Source organism: Chiloscyllium punctatum, chromosome 46 (assembly GCF_047496795.1).
Source record: "Chiloscyllium punctatum isolate Juve2018m chromosome 46, sChiPun1.3, whole genome shotgun sequence".
Lineage (NCBI taxonomy): Eukaryota > Metazoa > Chordata > Chondrichthyes > Orectolobiformes > Hemiscylliidae > Chiloscyllium > Chiloscyllium punctatum.
In genome coordinates this window covers 17,188,081-17,213,600 of record NC_092784.1, presented here as the reverse complement: position 1 = coordinate 17,213,600, position 25,520 = coordinate 17,188,081, and the positions used below count along the sequence as shown (strand labels likewise).

The 25,520-nt window shown below is 45.3% G+C and overlaps 11 non-coding genes across 11 annotated transcripts; all 11 read right to left on the bottom strand.

Moving 5' to 3' along the window:
• Nucleotides 1-1,832: 1,832 nt before the first annotated feature.
• On the bottom strand, nucleotides 1,833-1,914 carry trnal-uag (transfer RNA leucine (anticodon UAG)). The gene has a single exon. It is a non-coding gene; the product is annotated as a tRNA-Leu (tRNA).
• Nucleotides 1,915-3,829: 1,915 nt separating this feature from the next.
• On the bottom strand, nucleotides 3,830-3,911 carry trnal-uag (transfer RNA leucine (anticodon UAG)). Its single transcript has one exon. It is a non-coding gene; the product is annotated as a tRNA-Leu (tRNA).
• A 1,901-nt stretch (nucleotides 3,912-5,812) lies between these two features.
• Nucleotides 5,813-5,894, bottom strand: trnal-uag (transfer RNA leucine (anticodon UAG)). Its single transcript has one exon. It is a non-coding gene; the product is annotated as a tRNA-Leu (tRNA).
• A 1,901-nt stretch (nucleotides 5,895-7,795) lies between these two features.
• trnal-uag (transfer RNA leucine (anticodon UAG)) lies at nucleotides 7,796-7,877 on the bottom strand. Its single transcript has one exon. It is a non-coding gene; the product is annotated as a tRNA-Leu (tRNA).
• Nucleotides 7,878-9,778: 1,901 nt separating this feature from the next.
• On the bottom strand, nucleotides 9,779-9,860 carry trnal-uag (transfer RNA leucine (anticodon UAG)). Its single transcript has one exon. It is a non-coding gene; the product is annotated as a tRNA-Leu (tRNA).
• A 1,915-nt stretch (nucleotides 9,861-11,775) lies between these two features.
• On the bottom strand, nucleotides 11,776-11,857 carry trnal-uaa (transfer RNA leucine (anticodon UAA)). Its single transcript has one exon. It is a non-coding gene; the product is annotated as a tRNA-Leu (tRNA).
• Nucleotides 11,858-13,759: 1,902 nt separating this feature from the next.
• On the bottom strand, nucleotides 13,760-13,841 carry trnal-uag (transfer RNA leucine (anticodon UAG)). Its single transcript has one exon. It is a non-coding gene; the product is annotated as a tRNA-Leu (tRNA).
• Nucleotides 13,842-17,723: 3,882 nt separating this feature from the next.
• On the bottom strand, nucleotides 17,724-17,805 carry trnal-uag (transfer RNA leucine (anticodon UAG)). The gene has a single exon. It is a non-coding gene; the product is annotated as a tRNA-Leu (tRNA).
• Nucleotides 17,806-19,720: 1,915 nt separating this feature from the next.
• On the bottom strand, nucleotides 19,721-19,802 carry trnal-uag (transfer RNA leucine (anticodon UAG)). The gene has a single exon. It is a non-coding gene; the product is annotated as a tRNA-Leu (tRNA).
• A 1,901-nt stretch (nucleotides 19,803-21,703) lies between these two features.
• trnal-uag (transfer RNA leucine (anticodon UAG)) lies at nucleotides 21,704-21,785 on the bottom strand. Its single transcript has one exon. It is a non-coding gene; the product is annotated as a tRNA-Leu (tRNA).
• Nucleotides 21,786-23,686: 1,901 nt separating this feature from the next.
• Nucleotides 23,687-23,768, bottom strand: trnal-uag (transfer RNA leucine (anticodon UAG)). Its single transcript has one exon. It is a non-coding gene; the product is annotated as a tRNA-Leu (tRNA).
• Nucleotides 23,769-25,520: the final 1,752 nt, after the last annotated feature.

The window sequence follows — 25,520 nt, the reverse complement described above, 5'->3', positions numbered from 1 at the left end:
TGAAAAGGGTTCCATGATCCCTCTCCGACTCGCACAGCTGCTGGGATGTGCCCGTCTACAATATCAATTTCGCAGCAGATAATGATAGCCCGTCAATCCAGACAAAAATCATTGGTCAGCTGAGTCTATTTTCTCAGACTCTTTTCAGCTACAAATGTATCTGTGAGAGCGTCAGAATATATGATCGGTTATCATTTGGTCAAATTATCATGAGCTATTTGACATTACTGCAATTTCGATTCTTGCATTGCTAAATGATTTCACCCATTGCTCAAAACAGGACAACTTTCACGTTTACACGGAATATGAAGCACACCGGTCTACAGGGAAGATGCACAAAGCTGAGTAGGCCGTGTTCCACATCATACCGCGCAGCATAGTTTCAGTCACTGTGCCTGTTTTGCAGAATACGAGTCCCAAAGAATGTTCTCCACCCTAAAACCGGAGGTAGCACTACAATCCGAGAACGACAGATCACATTGTAAGGATGCTCTGACCTCGGAGCCAGTTCGAGATGCCACTTTTCTTGCCTTTTTGCCTTCACCGTGCAATTCGCTGCAGAGATCTTCACACATGGATACCAACTGAGTTGGAAACCTGTGTGGGAATCGAAGATAAGCGACTCAATAAATTTTGCTAAATTCCATGGTGCGTTTTAGAAATGCAGTTTCTCTTCACCTCAATCTAAAAGGCAGTTTCTGAACATAGTAACAGAAGTCAAAAGGTAATTACCTCACCCCACCCCCACTCCGGAAGAGGTGCTAACTGCCCTTGATTGCTTTTTGTTCACGATGTGAAGAGCTCTCACGCTTGAGTCACCTTCACGTCTCTGGTTGCTGAGTGAATCACAAAAAAGGAATTTCACCAGAGCTGCAACTGCCTCCCTTCCCCACTCGCCCTCCCCGTTTACATTTTCCTGCTCGTCAGTGACTTAAAGAAAACCAAATGAAAAGCAGTCTGTGGCACAATCATTTCGACTGCTCACGGGAAAGGTAACATTGTGAACCACTGCAGAAACGAACGATTTCCTTACTTTTGCTCCGACTGACCATACTCTGGGAAATTTTCCCAGATTCTCAGTTGAGGATTCTTGCCGCTGGAAGTTACCTCTCAAACCCTGTTAATTCGTAATGTATTGAGAGAATCGCACAACAGAAAGCATTTAACACGGAACACAAACAAAACTGGCAAACCAAATGCATTCTCAGACACAGCGAGCATGAATGCTAAATGTGAGACAGTCCGGGGGCATGAGCCATAAAGTAATCTCACAATTAACAACAGGGCAATTCCAAACTACTCTTTCAAACATACTGGAGCCTGAGTGCACCACCACTTCCCAGACAATGCCGAAAAGAGAGAAAGAAAGAATATTATAAGAATGGGTCATAAAAAATGAATTTCACCAATCACAGTCTCGATTAGATTACCTTTCCCTTCCGATGTACCCAGGACGGAAATGAAGGAAGTGGGAGAAATTCAATACCATATGACGTCGAAATTCATTGGAAGGATTTTCTCATTGGCCAGAAAACCAAATAACCACGAGTCGAGTCACCGTAGGACTTTGTTTCACAACAGCGATGAAATAACAGTCTCCATTCGGTTCCAGTAAAAAGACAACTTGTCTGGAACATAAAGCAAGAGTAGAGCTGCTTGCGATTTTTCCGCGCGAGAGGCGAACACGATCATGACAGCACAGACACGTTGGAAAAATCGGCACTTTCATTGCCCGGGAAGCAAACCTATTTGGCTTCTGTTTAAAACCGAACTGCAGCAGGGGTCGAAACAACTCTGCAGGAAGCGGCGTGGTTGGAGTTGATCAGCAGAAATGGCAGCGGTGGGATTCGAACCCACGCCTCTGTCGAGACTGGAGCCTAAATCCAGCGCCTTAGACCGCTCGGCCACACTACCAGCCAGCGGCGGCACACCTTTCTTGCAACTCCAATTCTGCTCCTGCATGACAACAGGTGCAAAGTCACGTGAAAAGGGTTCCATGATCCCTCTCCGACTCGCACAGCTGCTGGGATGTGCCCGTCTACAATATCAATTTCGCAGCAGATAATGATAGCCCGTCAATCCAGACAAAAATCATTGGTCAGCTGAGTCTATTTTCTCAGACTCTTTTCAGCTACAAATGTATCTGTGAGAGCGTCAGAATATATGATCGGTTATCATTTGGTCAAATTATCATGAGCTATTTGACATTACTGCAATTTCGATTCTTGCATTGCTAAATGATTTCACCCATTGCTCAAAACAGGACAACTTTCACGTTTACACGGAATATGAAGCACACCGGTCTACAGGGAAGATGCACAAAGCTGAGTAGGCCGTGTTCCACATCATACCGCGCAGCATAGTTTCAGTCACTGTGCCTGTTTTGCAGAATACGAGTCCCAAAGAATGTTCTCCACCCTAAAACCGGAGGTAGCACTACAATCCGAGAACGACAGATCACATTGTAAGGATGCTCTGACCTCGGAGCCAGTTCGAGATGCCACTTTTCTTGCCTTTTTGCCTTCACCGTGCAATTCGCTGCAGAGATCTTCACACATGGATACCAACTGAGTTGGAAACCTGTGTGGGAATCGAAGATAAGCGACTCAATAAATTTTGCTAAATTCCATGGTGCGTTTTAGAAATGCAGTTTCTCTTCACCTCAATCTAAAAGGCAGTTTCTGAACATAGTAACAGAAGTCAAAAGGTAATTACCTCACCCCACCCCCACTCCGGAAGAGGTGCTAACTGCCCTTGATTGCTTTTTGTTCACGATGTGAAGAGCTCTCACGCTTGAGTCACCTTCACGTCTCTGGTTGCTGAGTGAATCACAAAAAAGGAATTTCACCAGAGCTGCAACTGCCTCCCTTCCCCACTCGCCCTCCCCGTTTACATTTTCCTGCTCGTCAGTGACTTAAAGAAAACCAAATGAAAAGCAGTCTGTGGCACAATCATTTCGACTGCTCACGGGAAAGGTAACATTGTGAACCACTGCAGAAACGAACGATTTCCTTACTTTTGCTCCGACTGACCATACTCTGGGAAATTTTCCCAGATTCTCAGTTGAGGATTCTTGCCGCTGGAAGTTACCTCTCAAACCCTGTTAATTCGTAATGTATTGAGAGAATCGCACAACAGAAAGCATTTAACACGGAACACAAACAAAACTGGCAAACCAAATGCATTCTCAGACACAGCGAGCATGAATGCTAAATGTGAGACAGTCCGGGGGCATGAGCCATAAAGTAATCTCACAATTAACAACAGGGCAATTCCAAACTACTCTTTCAAACATACTGGAGCCTGAGTGCACCACCACTTCCCAGACAATGCCGAAAAGAGAGAAAGAAAGAATATTATAAGAATGGGTCATAAAAAATGAATTTCACCAATCACAGTCTCGATTAGATTACCTTTCCCTTCCGATGTACCCAGGACGGAAATGAAGGAAGTGGGAGAAATTCAATACCATATGACGTCGAAATTCATTGGAAGGATTTTCTCATTGGCCAGAAAACCAAATAACCACGAGTCGAGTCACCGTAGGACTTTGTTTCACAACAGCGATGAAATAACAGTCTCCATTCGGTTCCAGTAAAAAGACAACTTGTCTGGAACATAAAGCAAGAGTAGAGCTGCTTGCGATTTTTCCGCGCGAGAGGCGAACACGATCATGACAGCACAGACACGTTGGAAAAATCGGCACTTTCCCACACCAGTGTTCATTGCCCGGGAAGCAAACCTATTTGGCTTCTGTTTAAAACCGAACTGCAGCAGGGGTCGAAACAACTCTGCAGGAAACGGCGTGGTTGGAGTTGATCAGCAGAAATGGCAGCGGTGGGATTCGAACCCACGCCTCTGTCGAGACTGGAGCCTAAATCCAGCGCCTTAGACCGCTCGGCCACACTACCAGCCAGCGGCGGAACACCTTTCTTGCAACTCCAATTCTGCTCCTGCATGACAACAGGTGCAAAGTCACGTGAAAAGGGTTCCATGATCCCTCTCCGACTCGCACAGCTGCTGGGATGTGCCCGTCTACAATATCAATTTCGCAGCAGATAATGATAGCCCGTCAATCCAGACAAAAATCATTGGTCAGCTGAGTCTATTTTCTCAGACTCTTTTCAGCTACAAATGTATCTGTGAGAGCGTCAGAATATATGATCGGTTATCATTTGGTCAAATTATCATGAGCTATTTGACATTACTGCAATTTCGATTCTTGCATTGCTAAATGATTTCACCCATTGCTCAAAACAGGACAACTTTCACGTTTACACGGAATATGAAGCACACCGGTCTACAGGGAAGATGCACAAAGCTGAGTAGGCCGTGTTCCACATCATACCGCGCAGCATAGTTTCAGTCACTGTGCCTGTTTTGCAGAATACGAGTCCCAAAGAATGTTCTCCACCCTAAAACCGGAGGTAGCACTACAATCCGAGAACGACAGATCACATTGTAAGGATGCTCTGACCTCGGAGCCAGTTCGAGATGCCACTTTTCTTGCCTTTTTGCCTTCACCGTGCAATTCGCTGCAGAGATCTTCACACATGGATACCAACTGAGTTGGAAACCTGTGTGGGAATCGAAGATAAGCGACTCAATAAATTTTGCTAAATTCCATGGTGCGTTTTAGAAATGCAGTTTCTCTTCACCTCAATCTAAAAGGCAGTTTCTGAACATAGTAACAGAAGTCAAAAGGTAATTACCTCACCCCACCCCCACTCCGGAAGAGGTGCTAACTGCCCTTGATTGCTTTTTGTTCACGATGTGAAGAGCTCTCACGCTTGAGTCACCTTCACGTCTCTGGTTGCTGAGTGAATCACAAAAAAGGAATTTCACCAGAGCTGCAACTGCCTCCCTTCCCCACTCGCCCTCCCCGTTTACATTTTCCTGCTCGTCAGTGATTTAAAGAAAACCAAATGAAAAGCAGTCTGTGGCACAATCATTTCGACTGCTCACGGGAAAGGTAGCATTGTGAACCACTGCAGAAACGAACGATTTCCTTACTTTTGCTCCGACTGACCATACTCTGGGAAATTTTCCCAGATTCTCAGTTGAGGATTCTTGCCGCTGGAAGTTACCTCACGAACCCTGTTAATTCGTAATGTATTGAGAGAATCGCACAACAGAAAGCATTTAACACGGAACACAAACAAAACTGCCAAACCAAATGCATTCTCAGACACAGCGAGCATGAATGCTAAATGTGAGACAGTCCGGGGGCATGAGCCATAAAGTAATCTCACAATTAACAACAGGGCAATTCCAAACTACTCTTTCAAACATACTGGAGCGTGAGTGCACCACCACTTCCCAGACAATGCCGAAAAGAGAGAAAGAAAGAATATTATAAGAATGGGTCATAAAAAATGAATTTCACCAATCACAGTCTCGATTAGATTACCTTTCCCTTCCGATGTACCCAGGACGGAAATGAAGGAAGTGGGAGAAATTCAATACCATATGACGTCGAAATTCATTGGAAGGATTTTCTCATTGGCCAGAAAACCAAATAACCACGAGTCGAGTCACCGTAGGACTTTGTTTCACAACAGCGATGAAATAACAGTCTCCATTCGGTTCCAGTAAAAAGACAACTTGTCTGGAACATAAAGCAAGAGTAGAGCTGCTTGCGATTTTTCCGCGCGAGAGGCGAACACGATCATGACAGCACAGACACGTTGGAAAAATCGGCACTTTCATTGCCCGGGAAGCAAACCTATTTGGCTTCTGTTTAAAACCGAACTGCAGCAGGGGTCGAAACAACTCTGCAGGAAGCGGCGTGGTTGGAGTTGATCAGCAGAAATGGCAGCGGTGGGATTCGAACCCACGCCTCTGTCGAGACTGGAGCCTAAATCCAGCGCCTTAGACCGCTCGGCCACACTACCAGCCAGCGGCGGAACACCTTTCTTGCAACTCCAATTCTGCTCCTGCATGACAACAGGTGCAAAGTCACGTGAAAAGGGTTCCATGATCCCTCTCCGACTCGCACAGCTGCTGGGATGTGCCCGTCTACAATATCAATTTCGCAGCAGATAATGATAGCCCGTCAATCCAGACAAAAATCATTGGTCAGCTGAGTCTATTTTCTCAGACTCTTTTCAGCTACAAATGTATCTGTGAGAGCGTCAGAATATATGATCGGTTATCATTTGGTCAAATTATCATGAGCTATTTGACATTACTGCAATTTCGATTCTTGCATTGCTAAATGATTTCACCCATTGCTCAAAACAGGACAACTTTCACGTTTACACGGAATATGAAGCACACCGGTCTACAGGGAAGATGCACAAAGCTGAGTAGGCCGTGTTCCACATCATACCGCGCAGCATAGTTTCAGTCACTGTGCCTGTTTTGCAGAATACGAGTCCCAAAGAATGGTCTCCACCCTAAAACCGGAGGTAGCACTACAATCCGAGAACGACAGATCACATTGTAAGGATGCTCTGACCTCGGAGCCAGTTCGAGATGCCACTTTTCTTGCCTTTTTGCCTTCACCGTGCAATTCGCTGCAGAGATCTTCACACATGGATACCAACTGAGTTGGAAACCTGTGTGGGAATCGAAGATAAGCGACTCAATAAATTTTGCTAAATTCCATGGTGCGTTTTAGAAATGCAGTTTCTCTTCACCTCAATCTAAAAGGCAGTTTCTGAACATAGTAACAGAAGTCAAAAGGTAATTACCTCACCCCACCCCCACTCCGGAAGAGGTGCTAACTGCCCTTGATTGCTTTTTGTTCACGATGTGAAGAGCTCTCACGCTTGAGTCACCTTCACGTCTCTGGTTGCTGAGTGAATCACAAAAAAGGAATTTCACCAGAGCTGCAACTGCCTCCCTTCCCCACTCGCCCTCCCCGTTTACATTTTCCTGCTCGTCAGTGACTTAAAGAAAACCAAATGAAAAGCAGTCTGTGGCACAATCATTTCGACTGCTCACGGGAAAGGTAGCATTGTGAACCACTGCAGAAACGAACGATTTCCTTACTTTTGCTCCGACTGACCATACTCTGGGAAATTTTCCCAGATTCTCAGTTGAGGATTCTTGCCGCTGGAAGTTACCTCTCAAAACCTGTTAATTCGTAATGTATTGAGAGAATCGCACAACAGAAAGCATTTAACACAGAACACAAACAAAACTGGCAAACCAAATGCATTCTCAGACACAGCGAGCATGAATGCTAAATGTGAGACAGTCCGGGGGCATGAGCCATAAAGTAATCTCACAATTAACAACAGGGCAATTCCAAACTACTCTTTCAAACATACTGGAGCCTGAGTGCACCACCACTTCCCAGACAATGCCGAAAAGAGAGAAAGAAAGAATATTATAAGAATGGGTCATAAAAAATGAATTTCACCAATCACAGTCTCGATTAGATTACCTTTCCCTTCCGATGTACCCAGGACGGAAATGAAGGAAGTGGGAGAAATTCAATACCATATGACGTCGAAATTCATTGGAAGGATTTTCTCATTGGCCAGAAAACCAAATAACCACGAGTCGAGTCACCGTAGGACTTTGTTTCACAACAGCGATGAAATAACAGTCTCCATTCGGTTCCAGTAAAAAGACAACTTGTCTGGAACATAAAGCAAGAGTAGAGCTGCTTGCGATTTTTCCGCGCGAGAGGCGAACACGATCATGACAGCACAGACACGTTGGAAAAATCGGCACTTTCATTGCCCGGGAAGCAAACCTATTTGGCTTCTGTTTAAAACCGAACTGCAGCAGGGGTCGAAACAACTCTGCAGGAAGCGGCGTGGTTGGAGTTGATCAGCAGAAATGGCAGCGGTGGGATTCGAACCGACGCCTCTGTCGAGACTGGAGCCTAAATCCAGCGCCTTAGACCGCTCGGCCACACTACCAGCCAGCGGCGGCACACCTTTCTTGCAACTCCAATTCTGCTCCTGCATGACAACAGGTGCAAAGTCACGTGAAAAGGGTTCCATGATCCCTCTCCGACTCGCACAGCTGCTGGGATGTGCCCGTCTACAATATCAATTTCGCAGCAGATAATGATAGCCCGTCAATCCAGACAAAAATCATTGGTCAGCTGAGTCTATTTTCTCAGACTCTTTTCAGCTACAAATGTATCTGTGAGAGCGTCAGAATATATGATCGGTTATCATTTGGTCAAATTATCATGAGCTATTTGACATTACTGCAATTTCGATTCTTGCATTGCTAAATGATTTCACCCATTGCTCAAAACAGGACAACTTTCACGTTTACACGGAATATGAAGCACACCGGTCTACAGGGAAGATGCACAAAGCTGAGTAGGCCGTGTTCCACATCATACCGCGCAGCATAGTTTCAGTCACTGTGCCTGTTTTGCAGAATACGAGTCCCAAAGAATGTTCTCCACCCTAAAACCGGATTTAGCACTACAATCCGAGAACGACAGATCACATTGTAAGGATGCTCTGACCTCGGAGCCAGTTCGAGATGCCACTTTTCTTGCCTTTTTGCCTTCACCGTGCAATTCGCTGCAGAGATCTTCACACATGGATACCAACTGAGTTGGAAACCTGTGTGGGAATCGAAGATAAGCGACTCAATAAATTTTGCTAAATTCCATGGTGCGTTTTAGAAATGCAGTTTCTCTTCACCTCAATCTAAAAGGCAGTTTCTGAACATAGTAACAGAAGTCAAAAGGTAATTACCTCACCCCACCCCCACTCCGGAAGAGGTGCTAACTGCCCTTGATTGCTTTTTGTTCACGATGTGAAGAGCTCTCACGCTTGAGTCACCTTCACGTCTCTGGTTGCTGAGTGAATCACAAAAAAGGAATTTCACCAGAGCTGCAACTGCCTCCCTTCCCCACTCGCCCTCCCCGTTTACATTTTCCTGCTCGTCAGTGACTTAAAGAAAACCAAATGAAAAGCAGTCTGTGGCACAATCATTTCGACTGCTCACGGGAAAGGTAGCATTGTGAACCACTGCAGAAACGAACGATTTCCTTACTTTTGCTCCGACTGACCATACTCTGGGAAATTTTCCCAGATTCTCAGTTGAGGATTCTTGCCGCTGGAAGTTACCTCTCAAAACCTGTTAATTCGTAATGTATTGAGAGAATCGCACAACAGAAAGCATTTAACACGGAACACAAACAAAACTGGCAAACCAAATGCATTCTCAGACACAGCGAGCATGAATGCTAAATGTGAGACAGTCCGGGGGCATGAGCCATAAAGTAATCTCACAATTAACAACAGGGCAATTCCAAACTACTCTTTCAAACATACTGGAGCCTGAGTGCACCACCACTTCCCAGACAATGCCGAAAAGAGAGAAAGAAAGAATATTATAAGAATGGGTCATAAAAAATGAATTTCACCAATCACAGTCTCGATTAGATTACCTTTCCCTTCCGATGTACCCAGGACGGAAATGAAGGAAGTGGGAGAAATTCAATACCATATGACGTCGAAATTCATTGGAAGGATTTTCTCATTGGCCAGAAAACCAAATAACCACGAGTCGAGTCACCGTAGGACTTTGTTTCACAACAGCGATGAAATAACAGTCTCCATTCGGTTCCAGTAAAAAGACAACTTGTCTGGAACATAAAGCAAGAGTAGAGCTGCTTGCGATTTTTCCGCGCGAGAGGCGAACACGATCATGACAGCACAGACACGTTGGAAAAATCGGCACTTTCATTGCCCGGGAAGCAAACCTATTTGGCTTCTGTTTAAAACCGAACTGCAGCAGGGGTCGAAACAACTCTGCAGGAAGCGGCGTGGTTGGAGTTGATCAGCAGAAATGGCAGCGGTGGGATTCGAACCGACGCCTCTGTCGAGACTGGAGCCTAAATCCAGCGCCTTAGACCGCTCGGCCACACTACCAGCCAGCGGCGGCACACCTTTCTTGCAACTCCAATTCTGCTCCTGCATGACAACAGGTGCAAAGTCACGTGAAAAGGGTTCCATGATCCCTCTCCGACTCGCACAGCTGCTGGGATGTGCCCGTCTACAATATCAATTTCGCAGCAGATAATGATAGCCCGTCAATCCAGACAAAAATCATTGGTCAGCTGAGTCTATTTTCTCAGACTCTTTTCAGCTACAAATGTATCTGTGAGAGCGTCAGAATATATGATCGGTTATCATTTGGTCAAATTATCATGAGCTATTTGACATTACTGCAATTTCGATTCTTGCATTGCTAAATGATTTCACCCATTGCTCAAAACAGGACAACTTTCACGTTTACACGGAATATGAAGCACACCGGTCTACAGGGAAGATGCACAAAGCTGAGTAGGCCGTGTTCCACATCATACCGCGCAGCATAGTTTCAGTCACTGTGCCTGTTTTGCAGAATACGAGTCCCAAAGAATGTTCTCCACCCTAAAACCGGATTTAGCACTACAATCCGAGAACGACAGATCACATTGTAAGGATGCTCTGACCTCGGAGCCAGTTCGAGATGCCACTTTTCTTGCCTTTTTGCCTTCACCGTGCAATTCGCTGCAGAGATCTTCACACATGGATACCAACTGAGTTGGAAACCTGTGTGGGAATCGAAGATAAGCGACTCAATAAATTTTGCTAAATTCCATGGTGCGTTTTAGAAATGCAGTTTCTCTTCACCTCAATCTAAAAGGCAGTTTCTGAACATAGTAACAGAAGTCAAAAGGTAATTACCTCACCCCACCCCCACTCCGGAAGAGGTGCTAACTGCCCTTGATTGCTTTTTGTTCACGATGTGAAGAGCTCTCACGCTTGAGTCACCTTCACGTCTCTGGTTGCTGAGTGAATCACAAAAAAGGAATTTCACCAGAGCTGCAACTGCCTCCCTTCCCCACTCGCCCTCCCCGTTTACATTTTCCTGCTCGTCAGTGACTTAAAGAAAACCAAATGAAAAGCAGTCTGTGGCACAATCATTTCGACTGCTCACGGGAAAGGTAGCATTGTGAACCACTGCAGAAACGAACGATTTCCTTACTTTTGCTCCGACTGACCATACTCTGGGAAATTTTCCCAGATTCTCAGTTGAGGATTCTTGCCGCTGGAAGTTACCTCACGAACCCTGTTAATTCGTAATGTATTGAGAGAATCGCACAACAGAAAGCATTTAACACGGAACACAAACAAAACTGGCAAACCAAATGCATTCTCAGACACAGCGAGCATGAATGCTAAATGTGAGACAGTCCGGGGGCATGAGCCATAAAGTAATCTCACAATTAACAACAGGGCAATTCCAAACTACTCTTTCAAACATACTGGAGCCTGAGTGCACCACCACTTCCCAGACAATGCCGAAAAGAGAGAAAGAAAGAATATTATAAGAATGGGTCATAAAAAATGAATTTCACCAATCACAGTCTCGATTAGATTACCTTTCCCTTCCGATGTACCCAGGACGGAAATGAAGGAAGTGGGAGAAATTCAATACCATATGACGTCGAAATTCATTGGAAGGATTTTCTCATTGGCCAGAAAACCAAATAACCACGAGTCGAGTCACCGTAGGACTTTGTTTCACAACAGCGATGAAATAACAGTCTCCATTCGGTTCCAGTAAAAAGACAACTTGTCTGGAACATAAAGCAAGAGTCGAGCTGCTTGCGATTTTTCCGCGCGAGAGGCGAACACGATCATGACAGCACAGACACGTTGGAAAAATCGGCACTTTCCCACACCACTGTTCATTGCCCGGGAAGCAAGCCTATTTGGCTTCTGTTTAAAACCGAACTGCAGCAGGGGTCGAAACAACTGTACAGGAAGCGGCGTGGTTGGAGTTGATCAGCAGAAATGGCAGCGGTGAAATTCGAACCCACGCCTCTGACGAGACTGGAGCTTAAATCCAGCGCCTTAGACCGCTCGGCCACACTACCAGCCGGCGGCGGAACACCTTTTCTTGCAACTCCAATTCTGCTCCTGCATGACAACAGGTGCAAAGTCACGTGAAAAGGGTTCCATGATCCCTCTCCGACTCGCACAGCTGCTGGGATGTGCCCGTCTACAATATCAATTTCGCAGCAGATAATGATAGCCCGTCAATCCAGACAAAAATCATTGGTAAGCTGAGTCTATTTTCTCAGACTCTTTTCAGCTACAAATGTATCTGTGAGAGCGTCAGAATATATGATCGGTTATCATTTGGTCAAATTATCATGAGCTATTTGACATTACTGCAATTTCGATTCTTGCATTGCTAAATGATTTCACCCATTGCTCAAAACAGGACAACTTTCACGTTTACAAGGAATATGAAGCACACCGGTCTACAGGGAAGATGCACAAAGCTGAGTAGGCCGTGTTCCACATCATACCGCGCAGCATAGTTTCAGTCACTGTGCCTGTTTTGCAGAATACGAGTCCCAAAGAATGTTCTCCACCCTAAAACCGGAGGTAGCACTACAATCCGAGAACGACAGATCACATTGTAAGGATGCTCTGACCTCGGAGCCAGTTCGAGATGCCACTTTTCTTGCCTTTTTGCCTTCACCGTGCAATTCGCTGCAGAGATCTTCACACATGGATACCAACTGAGTTGGAAACCTGTGTGGGAATCGAAGATAAGCGACTCAATAAATTTTGCTAAATTACATGGTGCGTTTTAGAAATGCAGTTTCTCTTCACCTCAATCTAAAAGGCAGTTTCTGAACATAGTAACAGAAGTCAAAAGGTAATTACCTCACCCCACCCCCACTCCGGAAGAGGTGCTAACTGCCCTTGATTGCTTTTTGTTCACGATGTGAAGAGCTCTCACGCTTGAGTCACCTTCACGTCTCTGGTTGCTGAGTGAATCACAAAAAAGGAATTTCACCAGAGCTGCAACTGCCTCCCTTCCCCACTCGCCCTCCCCGTTTACATTTTCCTGCTCGTCAGTGACTTAAAGAAAACCAAATGAAAAGCAGTCTGTGGCACAATCATTTCGACTGCTCACGGGAAAGGTAGCATTGTGAACCACTGCAGAAACGAACGATTTCCTTACTTTTGCTCCGACTGACCATACTCTGGGAAATTTTCCCAGATTCTCAGTTGAGGATTCTTGCCGCTGGAAGTTACCTCTCAAAACCTGTTAATTCGTAATGTATTGAGAGAATCGCACAACAGAAAGCATTTAACACGGAACACAAACAAAACTGGCAAACCAAATGCATTCTCAGACACAGCGAGCATGAATGCTAAATGTGAGACAGTCCGGGGGCATGAGCCATAAAGTAATCTCACAATTAACAACAGGGCAATTCCAAACTACTCTTTCAAACATACTGGAGCCTGAGTGCACCACCACTTCCCAGACAATGCCGAAAAGAGAGAAAGAAAGAATATTATAAGAATGGGTCATAAAAAATGAATTTCACCAATCACAGTCTCGATTAGATTACCTTTCCCTTCCGATGTACCCAGGACGGAAATGAAGGAAGTGGGAGAAATTCAATACCATATGACGTCGAAATTCATTGGAAGGATTTTCTCATTGGCCAGAAAACCAAATAACCACGAGTCGATTCACCGTAGGACTTTGTTTCACAACAGCGATGAAATAACAGTCTCCATTCGGTTCCAGTAAAAAGACAACTTGTCTGGAACATAAAGCAAGAGTAGAGCTGCTTGCGATTTTTCCGCGCGAGAGGCGAACACGATCATGACAGCACAGACACGTTGGAAAAATCGGCACTTTCATTGCCCGGGAAGCAAACCTATTTGGCTTCTGTTTAAAACCGAACTGCAGCAGGGGTCGAAACAACTCTGCAGGAAGCGGCGTGGTTGGAGTTGATCAGCAGAAATGGCAGCGGTGGGATTCGAACCCTCGCCTCTGTCGAGACTGGAGCCTAAATCCAGCGCCTTAGACCGCTCGGCCACACTACCAGCCAGCGGCGGAACACCTTTCTTGCAACTCCAATTCTGCTCCTGCATGACAACAGGTGCAAAGTCACGTGAAAAGGGTTCCATGATCCCTCTCCGACTCGCACAGCTGCTGGGATGTGCCCGTCTACAATATCAATTTCGCAGCAGATAATGATAGCCCGTCAATCCAGACAAAAATCATTGGTCAGCTGAGTCTATTTTCTCAGACTCTTTTCAGCTACAAATGTATCTGTGAGAGCGTCAGAATATATGATCGGTTATCATTTGGTCAAATTATCATGAGCTATTTGACATTACTGCAATTTCGATTCTTGCATTGCTAAATGATTTCACCCATTGCTCAAAACAGGACAACTTTCACGTTTACACGGAATATGAAGCACACCGGTCTACAGGGAAGATGCACAAAGCTGAGTAGGCCGTGTTCCACATCATACCGCGCAGCATAGTTTCAGTCACTGTGCCTGTTTTGCAGAATACGAGTCCCAAAGAATGTTCTCCACCCTAAAACCGGAGGTAGCACTACAATCCGAGAACGACAGATCACATTGTAAGGATGCTCTGACCTCGGAGCCAGTTCGAGATGCCACTTTTCTTGCCTTTTTGCCTTCACCGTGCAATTCGCTGCAGAGATCTTCACACATGGATACCAACTGAGTTGGAAACCTGTGTGGGAATCGAAGATAAGCGACTCAATAAATTTTGCTAAATTCCATGGTGCGTTTTAGAAATGCAGTTTCTCTTCACCTCAATCTAAAAGGTAGTTTCTGAACATAGTAACAGAAGTCACCCCACCCCCACTCCGGAAGAGGTGCTAACTGCCCTTGATTGCTTTTTGTTCACGATGTGAAGAGCTCTCACGCTTGAGTCACCTTCACGTCTCTGGTTGCTGAGTGAATCACAAAAAAGGAATTTCACCAGAGCTGCAACTGCCTCCCTTCCCCACTCGCCCTCCCCGTTTACATTTTCCTGCTCGTCAGTGACTTAAAGAAAACCAAATGAAAAGCAGTCTGTGGCACAATCATTTCGACTGCTCACGGGAAAGGTAGCATTGTGAACCACTGCAGAAACGAACGATTTCCTTACTTTTGCTCCGACTGACCATACTCTGGGAAATTTTCCCAGATTCTCAGTTGAGGATTCTTGCCGCTGGAAGTTACCTCACAAAACCTGTTAATTCGTAATGTATTGAGAGAATCGCACAACAGAAAGCATTTAACACAGAACACAAACAAAACTGGCAAACCAAATGCATTCTCAGACACAGCGAGCATGAATGCTAAATGTGAGACAGTCCGGGGGCATGAGCCATAAAGTAATCTCACAATTAACAACAGGGCAATTCCAAACTACTCTTTCAAACATACTGGAGCCTGAGTGCACCACCACTTCCCAGACAATGCCGAAAAGAGAGAAAGAAAGAATATTATAAGAATGGGTCATAAAAAATGAATTTCACCAATCACAGTCTCGATTAGATTACCTTTCCCTTCCGATGTACCCAGGACGGAAATGAAGGAAGTGGGAGAAATTCAATACCATATGACGTCGAAATTCATTGGAAGGATTTTCTCATTGGCCAGAAAACCAAATAACCACGAGTCGATTCACCGTAGGACTTTGTTTCACAACAGCGATGAAATAACAGTCTCCATTCGGTTCCAGTAAAAAGACAACTTGTCTGGAACATAAAGCAAGAGTAGAGCTGCTTGCGATTTTTCCGCGCGAGAGGCGAACACGATCATGACAGCACAGACACGTTGGAAAAATCGGCACTTTCCCACACCACTGTTCATTGCCCGGGAAGCAAACCTATTTGGCTTCTGTTTAAAACCGAACTGCAGCAGGGGTCGAAACAACTCTGCAGGAAGCGGCGTGGTTGGAGTTGATCAGCAGAAATTGCAGCGGTGGGATTCGAACCCACGCCTCTGTCGCGACTGGAGCCTAAATCCAGCGACTTAGACCGCTCGGCCACACTACCAGCCAGCGGGGAACACCTTTTCTTGCAACTCCAATTCTGCTCCTGCATGACAACAGGTGAAAAGTCACGTGAAAAGGGTTCCATGATCCCTCTCCGACTCGCACAGCTGCTGGGATGTGCCCGTCTACAATATCAATTTCGCAGCAGATAATGATAGCCCGTCAATCCAGACAAAAATCATTGGTCAGCTGAGTCTATTTTCTCAGACTCTTTTCAGCTACAAATGTATCTGTGAGAGCGTCAGAATATATGATCGGTTATCATTTGGTCAAATTATCATGAGCTATTTGACATTACTGCAATTTCGATTCTTGCATTGCTAAATGATTTCACCCATTGCTCAAAACAGGACAACTTTCACGTTTACACGGAATATGAAGCACACCGGTCTACAGGGAAGATGCACAAAGCTGAGTAGGCCGTGTTCCACATCATACCGCGCAGCATAGTTTCAGTCACTGTGCCTGTTTTGCAGAATACGAGTCCCAAAGAATGTTCTCCACCCTAAAACCGGAGGTAGCACTACAATCCGAGAACGACAGATCACATTGTAAGGATGCTCTGACCTCGGAGCCAGTTCGAGATGCCACTTTTCTTGCCTTTTTGCCTTCACCGTGCAATTCGCTGCAGAGATCTTCACACATGGATACCAACTGAGTTGGAAACCTGTGTGGGAATCGAAGATAAGCGACTCAATAAATTTTGCTAAATTCCATGGTGCGTTTTAGAAATGCAGTTTCTCTTCACCTCAATCTAAAAGGCAGTTTCTGAACATAGTAACAGAAGTCAAAAGGTAATTACCTCACCCCACCCCCACTCCGGAAGAGGTGCTAACTGCCCTTGATTGCTTTTTGTTCACGATGTGAAGAGCTCTCACGCTTGAGTCACCTTCACGTCTCTGGTTGCTGAGTGAATCACAAAAAAGGAATTTCACCAGAGCTGCAACTGCCTCCCTTCCCCACTCGCCCTCCCCGTTTACATTTTCCTGCTCGTCAGTGACTTAAAGAAAACCAAATGAAAAGCAGTCTGTGGCACAATCATTTTGACTGCTCACGGGAAAGGTAGCATTGTGAACCACTGCAGAAACGAACGATTTCCTTACTTTTGCTCCGACTGACCATACTCTGGGAAATTTTCCCAGATTCTCAGTTGAGGATTCTTGCCGCTGGAAGTTACCTCTCAAAACCTGTTAATTCGTAATGTATTGAGAGAATCGCACAACAGAAAGCATTTAACACGGAACACAAACAAAACTGGCAAACCAAATGCATTCTCAGACACAGCGAGCATGAATGCTAAATGTGAGACAGTCCGGGGGCATGAGCCATAAAGTAATCTCACAATTAACAACAGGGCAATTCCAAACTACTCTTTCAAACATACTGGAGCCTGAGTGCACCACCACTTCCCAGACAATGCCGAAAAGAGAGAAAGAAAGAATATTATAAGAATGGGTCATAAAAAATGAATTTCACCAATCACAGTCTCGATTAGATTACCTTTCCCTTCCGATGTACCCAGGACGGAAATGAAGGAAGTGGGAGAAATTCAATACCATATGACGTCGAAATTCATTGGAAGGATTTTCTCATTGGCCAGAAAACCAAATAACCACGAGTCGAGTCACCGTAGGACTTTGTTTCACAACAGCGATGAAATAACAGTCTCCATTCGGTTCCAGTAAAAAGACAACTTGTCTGGAACATAAAGCAAGAGTAGAGCTGCTTGCGATTTTTCCGCGCGAGAGGCGAACACGATCATGACAGCACAGACACGTTGGAAAAATCGGCACTTTCATTGCCCGGGAAGCAAACCTATTTGGCTTCTGTTTAAAACCGAACTGCAGCAGGGGTCGAAACAACTCTGCAGGAAGCGGCGTGGTTGGAGTTGATCAGCAGAAATGGCAGCGGTGGGATTCGAACCCACGCCTCTGTCGAGACTGGAGCCTAAATCCAGCGCCTTAGACCGCTCGGACACACTACCAGCCAGCGGCGGCACACCTTTCTTGCAACTCCAATTCTGCTCCTGCATGACAACAGGTGCAAAGTCACGTGAAAAGGGTTCCATGATCCCTCTCCGACTCGCACAGCTGCTGGGATGTGCCCGTCTACAATATCAATTTCGCAGCAGATAATGATAGCCCGTCAATCCAGACAAAAATCATTGGTCAGCTGAGTCTATTTTCTCAGACTCTTTTCAGCTACAAATGTATCTGTGAGAGCGTCAGAATATATGATCGGTTATCATTTGGTCAAATTATCATGAGCTATTTGACATTACTGCAATTTCGATTCTTGCATTGCTAAATGATTTCACCCATTGCTCAAAACAGGACAACTTTCACGTTTACACGGAATATGAAGCACACCGGTCTACAGGGAAGATGCACAAAGCTGAGTAGGCCGTGTTCCACATCATACCGCGCAGCATAGTTTCAGTCACTGTGCCTGTTTTGCAGAATACGAGTCCCAAAGAATGTTCTCCACCCTAAAACCGGAGGTAGCACTACAATCCGAGAACGACAGATCACATTGTAAGGATGCTCTGACCTCGGAGCCAGTTCGAGATGCCACTTTTCTTGCCTTTTTGCCTTCACCGTGCAATTCGCTGCAGAGATCTTCACACATGGATACCAACTGAGTTGGAAACCTGTGTGGGAATCGAAGATAAGCGACTCAATAAATTTTGCTAAATTCCATGGTGCGTTTTAGAAATGCAGTTTCTCTTCACCTCAATCTAAAAGGCAGTTTCTGAACATAGTAACAGAAGTCAAAAGGTAATTACCTCACCCCACCCCCACTCCGGAAGAGGTGCTAACTGCCCTTGATTGCTTTTTGTTCACGATGTGAAGAGCTCTCACGCTTGAGTCACCTTCACGTCTCTGGTTGCTGAGTGAATCACAAAAAAGGAATTTCACCAGAGCTGCAACTGCCTCCCTTCCCCACTCGCCCTCCCCGTTTACATTTTCCTGCTCGTCAGTGACTTAAAGAAAACCAAATGAAAAGCAGTCTGTGGCACAATCATTTCGACTGCTCACGGGAAAGGTAACATTGTGAACCACTGCAGAAACGAACGATTTCCTTACTTTTGCTCCGACTGACCATACTCTGGGAAATTTTCCCAGATTCTCAGTTGAGGATTCTTGCCGCTGGAAGTTACCTCTCAAACCCTGTTAATTCGTAATGTATTGAGAGAATCGCACAACAGAAAGCATTTAACACGGAACACAAACAAAACTGGCAAACCAAATGCATTCTCAGACACAGCGAGCATGAATGCTAAATGTGAGACAGTCCGGGGGCATGAGCCATAAAGTAATCTCACAATTAACAACAGGGCAATTCCAAACTACTCTTTCAAACATACTGGAGCCTGAGTGCACCACCACTTCCCAGACAATGCCGAAAAGAGAGAAAGAAAGAATATTATAAGAATGGGTCATAAAAAATGAATTTCACCAATCACAGTCTCGATTAGATTACCTTTCCCTTCCGATGTACCCAGGACGGAAATGAAGGAAGTGGGAGAAATTCAATACCATATGACGTCGAAATTCATTGGAAGGATTTTCTCATTGGCCAGAAAACCAAATAACCACGAGTCGAGTCACCGTAGGACTTTGTTTCACAACAGCGATGAAATAACAGTCTCCATTCGGTTCCAGTAAAAAGACAACTTGTCTGGAACATAAAGCAAGAGTAGAGCTGCTTGCGATTTTTCCGCGCGAGAGGCGAACACGATCATGACAGCACAGACACGTTGGAAAAATCGGCACTTTCCCACACCACTGTTCATTGCCCGGGAAGCAAACCTATTTGGCTTCTGTTTAAAACCGAACTGCAGCAGGGGTCGAAACAACTCTGCAGGAAGCGGCGTGGTTGGAGTTGATCAGCAGAAATGGCAGCGGTGGGATTCGAACCCACGCCTCTGTCGAGACTGGAGCCTAAATCCAGCGCCTTAGACCGCTCGGCCACACTACCAGCCAGCGGCGGCACACCTTTCTTGCAACTCCAATTCTGCTCCTGCATGACAACAGGTGCAAAGTCACGTGAAAAGGGTTCCATGATCCCTCTCCGACTCGCACAGCTGCTGGGATGTGCCCGTCTACAATATCAATTTCGCAGCAGATAATGATAGCCCGTCAATCCAGACAAAAATCATTGGTCAGCTGAGTCTATTTTCTCAGACTCTTTTCAGCTACAAATGTATCTGTGAGAGCGTCAGAATATATGATCGGTTATCATTTGGTCAAATTATCATGAGCTATTTGACATTACTGCAATTTCGATTCTTGCATTGCTAAATGATTTCACCCATTGCTCAAAACAGGACAACTTTCACGTTTACACGGAATATGAAGCACACCGGTCTACAGGGAAGATGCACAAAGCTGAGTAGGCCGTGTTCCACATCATACCGCGCAGCATAGTTTCAGTCACTGTGCCTGTTTTGCAGAATACGAGTCCCAAAGAATGGTCTCCACCCTAAAACCGGAGGTAGCACTACAATCCGAGAACGACAGATCACATTGTAAGGATGCTCTGACCTCGGAGCCAGTTCGAGATGCCACTTTTCTTGCCTTTTTGCCTTCACCGTGCAATTCGCTGCAGAGATCTTCACACATGGATACCAACTGAGTTGGAAACCTGTGTGGGAATCGAAGATAAGCGACTCAATAAATTTTGCTAAATTCCATGGTGCGTTTTAGAAATGCAGTTTCTCTTCACCTCAATCTAAAAGGCAGTTTCTGAACATAGTAACAGAAGTCAAAAGGTAATTACCTCACCCCACCCCCACTCCGGAAGAGGTGCTAACTGCCCTTGATTGCTTTTTGTTCACGATGTGAAGAGCTCTCACGCTTGAGTCACCTTCACGTCTCTGGTTGCTGAGTGAATCACAAAAAAGGAATTTCACCAGAGCTGCAACTGCCTCCCTTCCCCACTCGCCCTCCCCGTTTACATTTTCCTGCTCGTCAGTGACTTAAAGAAAACCAAATGAAAAGCAGTCTGTGGCACAATCATTTCGACTGCTCACGGGAAAGGTAGCATTGTGAACCACTGCAGAAACGAACGATTTCCTTACTTTTGCTCCGACTGACCATACTCTGGGAAATTTTCCCAGATTCTCAGTTGAGGATTCTTGCCGCTGGAAGTTACCTCTCAAAACCTGTTAATTCGTAATGTATTGAGAGAATCGCACAACAGAAAGCATTTAACACGGAACACAAACAAAACTGGCAAACCAAATGCATTCTCAGACACAGCGAGCATGAATGCTAAATGTGAGACAGTCCGGGGGCATGAGCCATAAAGTAATCTCACAATTAACAACAGGGCAATTCCAAACTACTCTTTCAAACATACTGGAGCCTGAGTGCACCACCACTTCCCAGACAATGCCGAAAAGAGAGAAAGAAAGAATATTATAAGAATGGGTCATAAAAAATGAATTTCACCAATCACAGTCTCGATTAGATTACCTTTCCCTTCCGATGTACCCAGGACGGAAATGAAGGAAGTGGGAGAAATTCAATACCATATGACGTCGAAATTCATTGGAAGGATTTTCTCATTGGCCAGAAAACCAAATAACCACGAGTCGAGTCACCGTAGGACTTTGTTTCACAACAGCGATGAAATAACAGTCTCCATTCGGTTCCAGTAAAAAGACAACTTGTCTGGAACATAAAGCAAGAGTAGAGCTGCTTGCGATTTTTCCGCGCGAGAGGCGAACACGATCATGACAGCACAGACACGTTGGAAAAATCGGCACTTTCATTGCCCGGGAAGCAAACCTATTTGGCTTCTGTTTAAAACCGAACTGCAGCAGGGGTCGAAACAACTCTGCAGGAAGCGGCGTGGTTGGAGTTGATCAGCAGAAATGGCAGCGGTGGGATTCGAACCCACGCCTCTGTCGAGACTGGAGCCTAAATCCAGCGCCTTAGACCGCTCGGCCACACTACCAGCCAGCGGCGGCACACCTTTCTTGCAACTCCAATTCTGCTCCTGCATGACAACAGGTGCAAAGTCACGTGAAAAGGGTTCCATGATCCCTCTCCGACTCGCACAGCTGCTGGGATGTGCCCGTCTACAATATCAATTTCGCAGCAGATAATGATAGCCCGTCAATCCAGACAAAAATCATTGGTCAGCTGAGTCTATTTTCTCAGACTCTTTTCAGCTACAAATGTATCTGTGAGAGCGTCAGAATATATGATCGGTTATCATTTGGTCAAATTATCATGAGCTATTTGACATTACTGCAATTTCGATTCTTGCATTGCTAAATGATTTCACCCATTGCTCAAAACAGGACAACTTTCACGTTTACACGGAATATGAAGCACACCGGTCTACAGGGAAGATGCACAAAGCTGAGTAGGCCGTGTTCCACATCATACCGCGCAGCATAGTTTCAGTCACTGTGCCTGTTTTGCAGAATACGAGTCCCAAAGAATGTTCTCCACCCTAAAACCGGATTTAGCACTACAATCCGAGAACGACAGATCACATTGTAAGGATGCTCTGACCTCGGAGCCAGTTCGAGATGCCACTTTTCTTGCCTTTTTGCCTTCACCGTGCAATTCGCTGCAGAGATCTTCACACATGGATACCAACTGAGTTGGAAACCTGTGTGGGAATCGAAGATAAGCGACTCAATAAATTTTGCTAAATTCCATGGTGCGTTTTAGAAATGCAGTTTCTCTTCACCTCAATCTAAAAGGCAGTTTCTGAACATAGTAACAGAAGTCAAAAGGTAATTACCTCACCCCACCCCCACTCCGGAAGAGGTGCTAACTGCCCTTGATTGCTTTTTGTTCACGATGTGAAGAGCTCTCACGCTTGAGTCACCTTCACGTCTCTGGTTGCTGAGTGAATCACAAAAAAGGAATTTCACCAGAGCTGCAACTGCCTCCCTTCCCCACTCGCCCTCCCCGTTTACATTTTCCTGCTCGTCAGTGACTTAAAGAAAACCAAATGAAAAGCAGTCTGTGGCACAATCATTTCGACTGCTCACGGGAAAGGTAGCATTGTGAACCACTGCAGAAACGAACGATTTCCTTACTTTTGCTCCGACTGACCATACTCTGGGAAATTTTCCCAGATTCTCAGTTGAGGATTCTTGCCGCTGGAAGTTACCTCACGAACCCTGTTAATTCGTAATGTATTGAGAGAATCGCACAACAGAAAGCATTTAACACGGAACACAAACAAAACTGCCAAACCAAATGCATTCTCAGACACAGCGAGCATGAATGCTAAATGTGAGACAGTCCGGGGGCATGAGCCATAAAGTAATCTCACAATTAACAACAGGGCAATTCCAAACTACTCTTTCAAACATACTGGAGCCTGAGTGCACCACCACTTCCCAGACAATGCCGAAAAGAGAGAAAGAAAGAATATTATAAGAATGGGTCATAAAAAATGAATTTCACCAATCACAGTCTCGATTAGATTACCTTTCCCTTCCGATGTACCCAGGACGGAAATGAAGGAAGTGGGAGAAATTCAATACCATATGACGTCGAAATTCATTGGAAGGATTTTCTCATTGGCCAGAAAACCAAATAACCACGAGTCGAGTCACCGTAGGACTTTGTTTCACAACAGCGATGAAATAACAGTCTCCATTCGGTTCCAGTAAAAAGACAACTTGTCTGGAACATAAAGCAAGAGTAGAGCTGCTTGCGATTTTTCCGCGCGAGAGGCGAACACGATCATGACAGCACAGACACGTTGGAAAAATCGGCACTTTCATTGCCCGGGAAGCAAACCTATTTGGCTTCTGTTTAAAACCGAACTGCAGCAGGGGTCGAAACAACTCTGCAGGAAGCGGCGTGGTTGGAGTTGATCAGCAGAAATGGCAGCGGTGGGATTCGAACCCACGCCTCTGTCGAGACTGGAGCCTAAATCCAGCGCCTTAGACCGCTCGGCCACACTACCAGCCAGCGGCGGCACACCTTTCTTGCAACTCCAATTCTGCTCCTGCATGACAACAGGTGCAAAGTCACGTGAAAAGGGTTCCATGATCCCTCTCCGACTCGCACAGCTGCTGGGATGTGCCCGTCTACAATATCAATTTCGCAGCAGATAATGATAGCCCGTCAATCCAGACAAAAATCATTGGTCAGCTGAGTCTATTTTCTCAGACTCTTTTCAGCTACAAATGTATCTGTGAGAGCGTCAGAATATATGATCGGTTATCATTTGGTCAAATTATCATGAGCTATTTGACATTACTGCAATTTCGATTCTTGCATTGCTAAATGATTTCACCCATTGCTCAAAACAGGACAACTTTCACGTTTACACGGAATATGAAGCACACCGGTCTACAGGGAAGATGCACAAAGCTGAGTAGGCCGTGTTCCACATCATACCGCGCAGCATAGTTTCAGTCACTGTGCCTGTTTTGCAGAATACGAGTCCCAAAGAATGTTCTCCACCCTAAAACCGGAGGTAGCACTACAATCCGAGAACGACAGATCACATTGTAAGGATGCTCTGACCTCGGAGCCAGTTCGAGATGCCACTTTTCTTGCCTTTTTGCCTTCACCGTGCAATTCGCTGCAGAGATCTTCACACATGGATACCAACTGAGTTGGAAACCTGTGTGGGAATCGAAGATAAGCGACTCAATAAATTTTGCTAAATTCCATGGTGCGTTTTAGAAATGCAGTTTCTCTTCACCTCAATCTAAAAGGCAGTTTCTGAACATAGTAACAGAAGTCAAAAGGTAATTACCTCACCCCACCCCCACTCCGGAAGAGGTGCTAACTGCCCTTGATTGCTTTTTGTTCACGATGTGAAGAGCTCTCACGCTTGAGTCACCTTCACGTCTCTGGTTGCTGAGTGAATCACAAAAAAGGAATTTCACCAGAGCTGCAACTGCCTCCCTTCCCCACTCGCCCTCCCCGTTTACATTTTCCTGCTCGTCAGTGACTTAAAGAAAACCAAATGAAAAGCAGTCTGTGGCACAATCATTTCGACTGCTCACGGGAAAGATAGCATTGTGAACCACTGCAGAAACGAACGATTTCCTTACTTTTGCTCCGACTGACCATACTCTGAGAAATTTTCCCAGATTCTCAGTTGAGGATTCTTGCCGCTGGAAGTTACCTCTCAAACCCTGTTAATTCGTAATGTATTGAGAGAATCGCACAACAGAAAGCATTTAACACGGAACACAAACAAAACTGGCAAACCAAATGCATTCTCAGACACAGCGAGCATGAATGCTAAATGTGAGACAGTCCGGGGGCATGAGCCATAAAGTAATCTCACAATTAACAACAGGGCAATTCCAAACTACTCTTTCAAACATACTGGAGCCTGAGTGCACCACCACTTCCCAGACAATGCCGAAAAGAGAGAAAGAAAGAATATTATAAGAATGGGTCATAAAAAATGAATTTCACCAATCACAGTCTCGATTAGATTACCTTTCCCTTCCGATGTACCCAGGACGGAAATGAAGGAAGTGGGAGAAATTCAATACCATATGACGTCGAAATTCATTGGAAGGATTTTCTCATTGGCCAGAAAACCAAATAACCACGAGTCGAGTCACCGTAGGACTTTGTTTCACAACAGCGATGAAATAACAGTCTCCATTCGGTTCCAGTAAAAAGACAACTTGTCTGGAACATAAAGCAAGAGTCGAGCTGCTTGCGATTTTTCCGCGCGAGAGGCGAA